The sequence below is a fragment of the Dermacentor silvarum genome, chromosome 4 (assembly GCF_013339745.2).
Source record: "Dermacentor silvarum isolate Dsil-2018 chromosome 4, BIME_Dsil_1.4, whole genome shotgun sequence".
In the NCBI taxonomy this organism is placed as follows: Eukaryota; Metazoa; Arthropoda; class Arachnida; order Ixodida; family Ixodidae; genus Dermacentor; species Dermacentor silvarum.
Window position 1 is genome coordinate 190,288,279 of NC_051157.2, and position 12,232 is coordinate 190,300,510.

Consider the following 12,232-nt stretch of genomic DNA (forward strand, 5'->3'; position numbering starts at 1 on the left):
TGTTTGTGTACACCACAAAGTCACACAGATACTCCATATGTTGACATGCAGCTTGCCCTGTACTTGATAAAAATAACTCTGGGATCTTGCAAAGCACTGGAGCACCATCCTTTCGTTTCTTGTCTGAGAAGTTTCGTGCTGCTTCCAGGGGTTCGCCTGCCTTCGATTTCAACGGGCATTTGACCTCCACAGTTCAGTCTGTGGCATCCAGCCCATCTGGGGAAACTGCCGAAAACCCGTGCTTCAGGTCAACAAAAAGCCCACATGGCAGGATAACTGTTCCCTTCTCTGTCGCATACAGCTCGAGCTGACGTTTATCACTCTTTTTTATCTGAGCACGCATCAAGTTCTAAGATGCTTCGCTTGCTTCTGTGCTTCTCGCGGTGCTTTTCGTGTCGCCCGGTTCTCTTGCGAGCAGAATTGCCGCATTCTCTATAAACATAATTGGGAATTCCTGCCAGTGTTTCCTGCTTATTATTTCACAAGAGAAGCTCTGATTGTGTGTCTGCATAACTGGGGGAATCATCTCGAAGGCAAGGCTGAGAATTTACAGGGTAGCCAGCTGGTATTTACACTGGCTAACCTCCTTGTCTTTCTTTACCTTTCTCTCTCTCTACATTACGGCATGTCTCTGGACAAGGAAAGGCACCTGCACTGTGTGTAGTTGAAGAGAAATTTAAATTGAGCTCCTCCCGTCCTTCCACATTGACGTCTTCTGGTTCCTCCTGGCATTCAGCATCACTGAGCTACGCCAGGCTTCCCTAAACAAATTGAAGGAACTGCTCCGCTTCGAAGTCGAGGCACTTTCTTTAGATCTAGTAGGACATCGCGTTTGTCTTTGCTGAAGTAACTATCAAAAATAAGCTGCTTCTCGAAGTGCCGTGCACATAATTTGTCCATTGCTGCGCTCAGCTTATTTCAGGAATTTTTTGACGCCACTGGTGCAGTAGTTGAAAATCAGATGGCGAAGCGAAGAGTGAAAACTTCTCGCGTCCTTTGCCATAACCAGATTTACAGCCGGGAACAAAACACTGTCCTGTTGCTCAGTCTCTTCACGCACAAGTATCAAGATACCTTGTTCCGTCGGGCATGAATAAACATACTGCAGACATGGTAAACAAAACGAGGAAGACGAAAATTTCTCACCTTTGCTTCCGCGCAGACGTAGAGGAGTGAAAAACAAGTACTTCTGTTGTGTTTTTTGTACAGCATCATTTATCGTCTGCTTCCTATAAAGACATCTAAAAATTTTTCGTATGCGTGCATAAAAGTGCTACCGCGTGTTTATTTGCACTTTTATTATTCGTGCACATATATTTTTTGTGTTTCATTGCTGTCAAATTGAGACGGCCGAGGGTCCACGTTTGTAGCAGACGACACGCTCTGCGGGTGCCGCGCTGCCCGTTCTGCGCCGCCGTCGCCACCGGTCTCCGCCACTCAGCGCATGCGCACATGGAAGCAAGCTGTTGAGTGTTTTCCACGTGCCTCGACAGATGGCGCTACGCGATGTATAATTTGCGTTGCACGGTTTGTCCCGAGCGAATGCGTTGCGCGGCGGCGGAGTCGGCGCTCCTGTTTATCTTACTCCGTGATCTGCACTCACGATGGCCGCACTCCTCAAACAGCAGCTTTTTCCGAGAATTGTCTACCTTTTTATTTTCAGTTTCTTCTGCGAGTATTTTTTCAGGGTTCTTGCTGGGCTTGTGCAAGTGACGGCCTTGCTATCCTTAAGTCTGCCATTCAAGTCCCATTTGAAAGCAAATCCCTGCACCTTGACAGCGATGCTCATAAGAACCCCTCTGGCACTGATTTATCTGTTTTCCTCCTGAAAACTTGACAAGAGCCATAATGGCTTTGTCGGAGGTTGATGCTGATGAAGGAAAGAAACACATCTTCACAGCTCTAGGACAGAGAGTAGTTTGCTTTTATTGTCAAGAGAAAGGTACGCTGGGAAGCGGAGAAAAAAAAAGAAATGCATTTTGGGAGAGCCAGGAAAAAGAAACATAGTGAAATAAAAAAAAAACTAAGTGTAGGAACGTTTTATTGCTGACGAAAAAGCGGGGCTCTGCCCAAGTGGTGTGGATTGCCACCGGGGTGATGGGGCCACCGGTGCACGTCGCTGCCGGTCGCGGGCGGTGGCTACAAAAGCAGGCACAGAAGGCCGATCATTACAGCTTCATCATGATTGCTGGTGCCATCTGTGATTAGCTGGTTTGCTTTGTCTGAAATGATGTTGGGCTGCAGACATCAGCTTTACTTGCTGTATTTTAGGAAGTGTGTCATACAAGTTATCTCCTGTGCTTCCATTACTAAAGTAGCTTTTGTAACCATTATGAGACCCAAAGATGTCGCACTCCATTGCTGAGGTTAGAAGCTAGCTCTTGAAAAGTCTTTATCTTCCTGCAGGTGTCGTGCGTGACCATTGAAATCCCATAGAATCTCGACATAGTGGTTCACAGCCTTCTGTGCACCATTCTTGATCTGCTTGATCGAGAATAGGACACAGAAGTAACGAGAGCTCACAGTAACGAGCGAGTGCCGTTGCTTTCTTTAGCAATGTTATAAAGGCATGATGTATAGTACTTTACCACATGATTGGTACACTCGTTTTTATTTAGGAAGCGATCATATTCACCTTTTGTCTGAAGCTGATGAGTCTCCATTTCCTTTGAAAGTGCGATACTGGACACCATGCATTTCCATACCTGTCCAACTCTCCCTAAGTGTCCGGGAGCCTCCCGAATTTTTCTCGCATCTCCCGATTGTACGAACACGACCTCAAATCTCCCGAAAAGGGGCCGCCACTTTTTTTTTCTTTACGGCCTGTAATATACCATGCGGAAAAGCGGCGCAGGAGCAGTTCGTCACCAGCATGCACCGTGAATCGTGGTAATGGCCGCCGGCACCACCACGAACGCGAGCAGCCGACGGACGCTGCCATATTGGGTTTTCCGGATTGGGTAGTCTCACGCTGAGTTCAGCGTTTTTAGCAATCCAGTCGTTATATGAACGTGAGTGCGCTAGGCTTCAGTTGGCTTTGTCAGGTTGTCGAGTGAAGTGCGAATGCCGAACTGCTCTTTGTTTCCCTGAGTTTAGTTGTAACGATCGATGACACTTTCAAAAGCCAAGAATAAGTACTGTACTTGCAAGTATTGCTGAGATCATACACGACTAAGTTTCTGTGCTTTGTCAATGCGCGGAGTCGTGACAAGTATGGACTCTGTACCACGTGCGCCGTTTCGCACAGCGGCAAATTTTTTTTTGGGGGGGGGGTGAAAACTCTTTTGATCCCCCCCCCCTCATGCGCGGCGGTCTCCCGAATTTTGATGTTGTGAGATTGGCAGGTATGCATTTCAGAGCTTCTTTGGAACCCTTCAACAAGAATATCGGCCTCCATGGCACCAGAGGTCTGATCTCAGTTTTTGTTGCATGTGTGCTCTTTTGTCTGGTCTTTCTTGGCATAGTACTCGCAAGTCCTGCACAGCTTGTTTCTCACGCCCAAATAGAATAACTTTTGTGTGCGCTTTCCAATGATGACAGTCGGACCTGTTGGCAGAGTACCTATGGCCATGACTCCTGTGAGGCCAACCACTATCCACAACTACTGTGATGCATAGGGTACTGCCGTATTCGCAGAAGTCTCCTTCAGCCCTCTGCCAGTATTTTTTCCTCTTCGCTAGCCTCAGTCATCTCATGCCCTTCAGGAGGGCTGCCCTCCACAGCTAAAGAACAAGAAATGCCGACGGCACTACTTCCGGCTATGTTTCAAGTTACTTTTGATGGAACATTTACCTTTAAGGACCACAGGGCATTGAAAGAATTACTACATTATTGTTGTCATTTTCGATAGTTTGGACAATGAAAATTCTTCTTCAGTAAGTCATGCTCTTGCACATTACTCTTTAGTAGCCACGAATAATTATAATGTACACGATAACACCAGCTTCGTAGCTGAGTGCAGGGAACTGAAACCTACTATCGGGAAATGCAATGGAAATGCTTTACGCACATGAGCACGCTTGACATGTTGCCATGCCGCATCGCTGGCATCATAGTTATTGGCGACACGTCATAGCTTGACCATTTCTATTATTGGTAAAGTTACATTCCCTGTAAGTTTGTTTTCCAACTAAAACACTTCTCTTCGCTGGCTATTTCTACTTTAGGTTTAGCCTGCGTGGTGGAGAGCATGTGCAAGGACACTGCTTCAATGTACAGGCAAGGACGAAGTAATGCGGGAGCGCATGGCCAAGCTGCTTTGTTGCGCCCTCTCCCGAAGCAAGCGCTTTCTGTTGAGACATGACACTGCACATGCGCTTCTTTCATTCTCATGTGCCTGCCCTGTGGAGATAGGTTTGCTCAAGGGTTGCCCTACGAGGGACGGTCAGGAAAGGGCACGATGCTCCTCCACTCCGCGATACGCAAAGGCGCTACGGCAGGGTTTGTTGACTTTCTGACACAGCACAGAGAAGGCTCAGAGTCAGATCGCCAACAAATACAGGTTTATTAACCAAAGATACAGGAATGCAACAGTCATGGCGCTTACAGTCAAAGGCTCACCAGACCGATAGAGTACGCATGCCCGCTGCACTAGGGCTAACTGGGTAGCGGTCCACTAAGCACAATAATAAGGAGCAGTGAGAGCATTCCTTTTTTTTCGCTCCCCCAGTGAAAAAAAGTTCGGAAGCCACTGGTAGAAGTCCACACACCGCACACAGAAGCCTTCAACATGCTGTGCTGGCAGGCCTGTGAGCATCTGCCGCAGTGTTTCCAGATGGCCAAAAGAAAAGTCAGGAGCTAAGCCCCCCTATAAATCAGATTTCCCTAAAAGTCAGTAGGTCGAATAAAGCTACTTTGGTGTCATAAAAAAGCATTGTTTATATAACAAGCGCATACTGTTAGTTTTGAATTAATAAAATAATGTTAAAAGTACAACGAGCTTATTGAGATGTCAACTTAGGGCAGATGATTGCACACCCTTTTCTCTTCTATCTATCCTTGCCACAAGAATCAGTATCGCTATTACTGTTAGAGTAAGGGACGTAAGGTTACCCCAGAATAACTAAAATAGTATTTGTAATAAGACTAAAATTGAACTGTTAATGCTATAGTTATCAATACTACATGAACCTCGGACTTTAATTCCCGAATTCAAATGTTAGCAAGAGTACGTATAACATTTTCTTAGCAGCATTTGGAAACCAGAATAAAAGTGTGTTTGGTCGTTGGGGAGGGGGACATCTCCTGCCGGTGGTCACCGTAATTTTTCTCTCATGGTGGTCACATGAGCTATTCTATAGCAAGAGGAGCTTAGGCAATAAAATATGCCATATACAATGTCAAATGTATTTTTTAATCGAGCTCAAATGTACACCAGAAAACAAAGTAGTGAAGTCAGAAGGGTCTTGTTTCTCCCAAAACTCTGATGGAAATTGGAAAACAACGTGGCAATGTCAGGAAGGTCTTGTTTCATAGAAACCGTTTTCTTCAGTCTTCATCAACTTGTTTGTACATTGAGCTGTTCATCGTCTTTAACAACTCTCTGCTGACTTCAAAAGAGAAACAAGCCGACTGATGAGTCGTGCGTCTGGTAGGAAGGATGCCGGCAAGTGTAGCCGCGCTCAACTTGTTCTGCTGCTTAGTTTTAAGAACTGTGATACTTGAAAGTATTCTTTCCACTGCGGCACTTGAGTGTGGCAAACTAAGCAAAGAAAACAGTAACCTTGACAAGTTCGGAAAAGCCAGAGTACTGTCTCCATGCATCATTTTCAAGGGTGCCCTTCAAAATATTTCCAGATTCACATCTACAGGCACTTTATGTTCAATGTTTCTAAATTCACGCCACTCAGCGAGAGGAACAAGAGACTGTGTCTTCCTTTCCAATCCATTAGAAGTATCAAGCACTTCAAGAAGCTTGATAGCTTCAATTTTGAATGAAAGCCTGGAGTGTATCTGCTGTGCACTTTTGATGTAGAAGTCAGGGGCGTCGGTAATAAGGGGAGTAACGGCTCGCTGTTGTACCAAATTGTAGTTTGGTTATAATATTGCCTTAAGGTCCGTGTGTTTATTGTGTTTATTTATTAAATGTTGGGCACTCAAGGATAATAAATGATGTTTCGGTAGCGTTTCTATTTTTCGCTCCCCCAGTGAAAAAAAAGTTCGGATGCCACTGGTAGAAGTCTACACATCGCAAACAGAAGCCTTCAACATGCTGTGCTGGCAGATTACGTTCTTTGAGGAGCGAGCATGCTGTCTTAGCTCTAAGACACACTTCTTCCAAGTTGAAGAAATGACTTGGATTCCTCAACTCGACTTCAGCTGATGTGGACCTTAAGTAGGAACTTTTCACGTAGTAGTCAAAGATGGTCTTGAGAGCATCACAAACTATTTTTCTCGGATTATGAATTTGAGGAAATTCTGACTGCATCTGCTTCTTCAGCTTAGTGAAAATCGGAAGAACAAATTTAAGAAATTTCAAGTACATTCTAACTAATGGGTCTTCAAGCCTCTGCAAAATTGTTTGTGGTGCGAAAAGGCAAGGTGCGACCACCTCTTCTCTAAAAAAGCACTTCAAGGGCTAGTACTGTTCGGGCACTCTCTCAACAACAGAATGAAGAGATAACCATCTAGTCTGGCTTGCCTGTAGAATCTTGTGAGGCTGGCCGTCAAGAAACACTTGAAAAGCTTTGTCTTCCTTGCCATGTAGGGTGTGAATTAAAATAATTTTATATGTTTCAGACTTAGTCTTCAACTACCCGTGGCAGCTTCTCACAAACATAGGATACGCAGAGGTGAAATGAGTGGCAGATGCACTTCATGACGAAGAGATTAGGGATGTCTTCACAGATGTCATGAGCGCGTTCCTCGTTCCCATCGTAGCTTTGGCGCCATCAGCTGCAAACCCTACCATATTCTCCTTGTACGGCACCTGCCATTTGTCAGAATCAGAAACAGTTTTTATTTTCCTCAAGGAAAAATGGACCCCAGACAAAAAGCTGCTCACTTGACGAGGCCTGGGGCCCTACAGGCAGTGGCAACAGTGGCAAATCAGCAGTGTTTGTCGTACACCTGTACGAGAAAAAGCAATGTGAGAAAAGCAATAAAACAATAAAAGCGAACAGTAATAGGAGAACAAAAGCAATACAATAAAAAAAGAAAAAAAAGAAAGAAACTGTTCGCACCAAGCTGCAAAAAAAAAAGAAACATGGTATATATGTGTATGTATTTACACATGTGTAAAAAAAAGGCTTTGATGATGTGGTCATACATAGCCTGTGCAGGATTAGGTCAAAGAATGCAGCCATGACACGCTTGCCGTCAAACACTCGCGTCAGGAAGCAGAGATGCTTGCAGCAGCAGCTGCTGTCTGTTGCCTCCTCAAGAGTCAATGAAAACTTGCTGTTCCTGGGAAGATTACCAAGCACCTCCTTACTTTCACAACCGGTGACATTGTTCACAATGGCCGTAGCATTTGTCCGACCAGATGCCATCTTAGCAGTATTTGAATCTGGGCATACCTCTGCCAAGAGCTTCGGCATGTGCTCCATGACAGTGAATGGCTAATTATGCTCATTAAGGAAAACAGCCAATCTGATTTCACCTTCATTGACACTTTTGCCTTCTTGTGTCACTTGGCTGGTAGAGGGCATGCTCAAAAGGGTTTGCTGACCAACGAGTTTTTTTGCATTGAATGAATGTTTTTTAGTCGCCACGTGTCTTATAGTTCACGTTTCCCGGCAGCTAAATGAACATCACATGCTTTGCAAAAAGCAAAATTGCTACCTTTCGCGCTCTTCGAGATGCAGCCTCGACACTGTTCCTCTTTCTCCCACTAAGTTTGAGCTTTTGTACATACTTTGGGATCGGGGAGGCACAGATTTGACTGTCCGAGTTGCAGCCACTCATCTTGGCACCTAAATAAACTAGGCTGGACGACTAAACCGCTGGGCCGCACAGCCAGAGATGAATGACTGATGGCGATATTGGTGCACCACCTACCCTCTTTATGAAATACTGGAGTGCGCTCTACCATTTCCTCCGAGATTAAAAATATGGCAAGTTGCCGTGTCTCCAAAGACCACGGACAGTGTGACACGGATGGACTCGACAGTTTGAGCAGATGCAAAGAGCTTTACATTCTTGTTTTATTCCGTCCGATTCATCATCTCCAGAAAATCCTTCAAAAACTGCAATACAAGAAACGGCAATAACAAACAATAACACTGCCAAGCCTCAGTCGTACTTCAAAACACCGGTCTCCGCTTTACCGCTGCAAGGCTCGCACATTTGTTTCCTGTGTTTTGGATATATACTTTGGTATGCTTACCTGAATCTTGGGGGATCCTTTCTTTATCCCAGCCGGAGGAACCTTCGCATTTAGTATGTCAAAAAGGTAATTTATGAGCAATGTAAACTCCTCCATCCAGTGCTGTCCGCGAAGCCTTTAGCTGCCGGTAAACCCCAAGTTCTATAGCAACACTCCGGCTGAAAAGCTGAAATAGAATTTTAGCATTTTTTAGCATTTCAAACAACTGCAAATACACACAGTCCTGCACAATGAGGCTTAGCTTGTCCCATGTGAATGAATGCACATGTAATGTGCTCATGTACAGTATTTATTTTGTACAACAGTGCACATGTAATTCGTAACATCAAAACGCCAACACCAGTTGTCCTTAAAAGTGTAATGGCCTCTAGAGGAGGTTATAGTGGCAAAATGAGCGCCACAAATATTCTACCGCAAATTGATGGTTTGAAGCCTCTGGCTTCACAAGGTACTCCGTCAGTTTCGGCACGACTTAAATGTGGGCCTTCTTTCTGCTTCAAACAGTCGCTCATAAGGCTGGTAGTTCGCTTGGTGCTCCCCAATCTGCAATGCAGATGGCCCACATTAATGCGATAATGGGAAAGCTTGTAAGCAAGATCAGGTATTCCAAGTAATAACACAATGGTTTGATTAGAGCATGGGCACACTTACCTGCCCGTACTTGTGCTTCATCATGTGATTTCTGACACACTTGATAATATGCGGTACATCACACATAAAATGGAGAAATGCTCCATCAATGCATGGGTGAGCAATCTTGCACTGGGCACCAGTGAGTTTGCCACTGATGCCAAGGTGTGTCCACATTGACTTATTGTTTCCTCCGCCATTACTGATCACTGCTACCACTTTAACGCCATGCTCGTTCAACTCCAGCACCGTGTTCAAAACAACACCCATCCTGGTGCGGCACCTTTTATTGCCTAACTTGCAATAGGCTGAACCCATGACTCAAACATGGGGTTAAACATGATGACCAGAGCACGGTCTGCTAATTTGTTGGTGTCTGCTGTGGCGATGTCACCATAGTTGACGAAACCGTCAAACTTGCAGGAAACTGTTGAATTCCGTTGTTTCCCTGAGCTTGACCTCGTCAATTATTATGGTTCCGTACGTATGATGATCTCTTTCCAGTCATATGTACCTTGATGCCTTCAAGGGCAAATTTGTTCAAGCCGTACTCGCACGGCCGCCCCTTCAATAGCTGCACAAGGCAACTTGCACTAGGGAGGGGAAGGACCTTCATGTCCGATAGCGTTCTGTAGCACTTCGGACTTGTCAGCCGCAAAAGCAAGCACACCATGATCCAGTCAGACGTGTATCTATGACCGCAGGGTGATTTTGCTGCCTGTTGCACGACTGCTGTCCGAATGGCGACCTTCTGTATTTCAGGTAGGTCTTGCACAAGCTCGTCAAGGGATGTTGTGAACATGTCCCTCAGCTTCTCGCTGAGCCGCTTCGCTTCCCACTTTTTGCGCTCACGTGCTGTGGTGGCATGAATAAATCGCTTCCTAGCAGTAACATTCTGTTTCCACTTTCAGTTGAAAGCATTACATTGTTGGTGAACTTTGAGTTAAAATAAATAGGGCCCGAAATCAAAATTCTGCTTCCTGTAGGTGCTACACTTTTCTTCGAATGCGCAATCATTTCAACGGCTTTTTCATGAAAGCATGTCTGTGTTTTACAAGCATTTACATAGGCAGTATCAGGTGTCATCTCCAGCCAAAAAAAATAATGTAGAATCGGGGGGGGGGGGGTTACATGTGATCATCAGGCATGCTTGTTTGTGGTGGGGGACTTGGATAAACTTTTGACCAGTTGGTATTCTTTAATGTGCACCAAATGCATAGTACACGAGCGTTTTTTGCATTTCACCCCCATTGAAATGTGGCCACTGCAGCTGGGATTTGATCCCGTGACATTGTGCCTAGCAGCGCAACACCATATACACAGCGTTGTTTTTCTCGAGTAACACCTGCTTTTACACCCCGAACATGTTGCAGAAGAAACGGGTTAAACCCGATTTATCCCCGAATTCCAAAACCACATACCAACCTCTTTTTTCACACTGCCCGGAGTTTGTGGTGCACACGTGCTAGCTACCCTGCCTCGGGACAACGAAGTTAGATTTTGTTGGCTTAAGTGAACTCCAGTAACCTATAGTTCATTTCACAAGCTGCGTGCAGCACTCAGCCGACCACCCAATGAGCGCGCCTAACTCCGAGTTAGTAACTGATTGATATTCTTCTGCCTAGCTAATAGAAGCTGTGATGTCGAGAGAACTTCCTTTGAGCTGAGGTACGCTCAAAGATTGGACACGGTCTCGGATGGAGACCAACTTGTTGCGCATGCCGATGACAATGTATGCTACAAGGGATGTGTAAAAAATCAATGACCAGCTTATCGAGAATAAAATGTTTTATTTCATTGTAAGTTATCAATGTTCTTACTGTCATTATTACTTATTAATTTCCAAACAAATGAGGAACCTTGGAGTACTTGGTAGAAAACTCTGATGTCCCCTCGATTACCACCTTGAAAACAGATACCTAGTTTTAACGCGTTAATGTTAAGGAGCTCGTGATACCCTCCAATACAAAAAAATCAAGGGAAAAAATTAATGTAATGTATTAGTACATTTGTAAGCTTAAACCGAAAAGAGCCAAATTTGTAATGGTTCCACACAAAAAAAAAAACATTTCTTCTGATTATCACCAGCACCAGATTTTTACCCCCCAAATTAAAAAAATATATAAAACCCGAAAGCGAACAACCCTACGTATACACTTAGCCACTACAGCTGGTTCCGAGCCAAAGATTTCTCTTACACCTAGTCAAAGAAATTGCTCAGTTGATTTTGTCATCACACTTAATTAGCAAGTTTTGGAAGTTGCTCATATAACAGCACACTTTAATACTTGCTCCGCTATATCGAGCATACAGATGGGAAATGGTCTATCCAAAAGGTGGGGAAAGTTTTGAAGCGGGATATTGGCTCTTTCAACATGCACTTTTGCAGCGGCAATACGAACGTGTTTGTTCCACATCCTGCGCGGCATTTGTGTTTCATGGCGTTCTCGGAATGGGGTCTGTACACTGTCACTCCAGCAGGTAAATAGGGGAAAGTGAAGCCTTTATCGACCATAATGGCATCCCCTACTTCGAAGAATCTAGAAGGTTACTACATCCAAGGATTGTCTTGTCGGATACAGATTTGCCCCAGAGACGAGATACTAACTCTATATAGCCGTCAGGGGTGGCAGCGAACAAGTACTTTGTAGTGCTTATATGGGGAACAGGTCTCGCGCTGTGCACCTAGTGACGATGGACACTGGATCCTGACTTCTGTCACATCCAAAATCAGCCTGGTGTTTTCAAAGAAGCAGAAGGATCTTGGATGATGGGGCCTAATTTCATCTCGCGATGGAATCGAAGTGATGGCTGCAAGCTCACGCTCAAGGAAATTAATCCAAGTAGCAAATGTCCGGCTCACTTGGCTTTCCGACATCATGCAGTTACGTGCTATTTCTTTTCTGGGCATACTGATCCTGAGGTGCAGAAGAACCAGGAAAAATTCAGTCGTAAGGCCACTTTCTTTAGGCTGACCACGTGTTTCACTGTCATTTTTCTTTGTCCAGCCCCAGTATGACATGCTATTTGCACATGGCTCCAAATATTCAATGAATGAAAAACGTCATAGCTGGGGAGACCTGTATAGTACATACATGCTTTGGGTGACAGTTCAATTACATTAAGTGTAAGCATCTGGGAGCAAGCTTCGTCAAGCTTTCTCTCAAGAGAAGCATTCTTCCGCTCCAGTGTAGTAACTGTTTGGTGCAAAATTCCAAGCCGTTTCTCCAGGTCTTGAGCAATTGATTTCCAATGCTGGCTTTCAAGCAGTTGCAA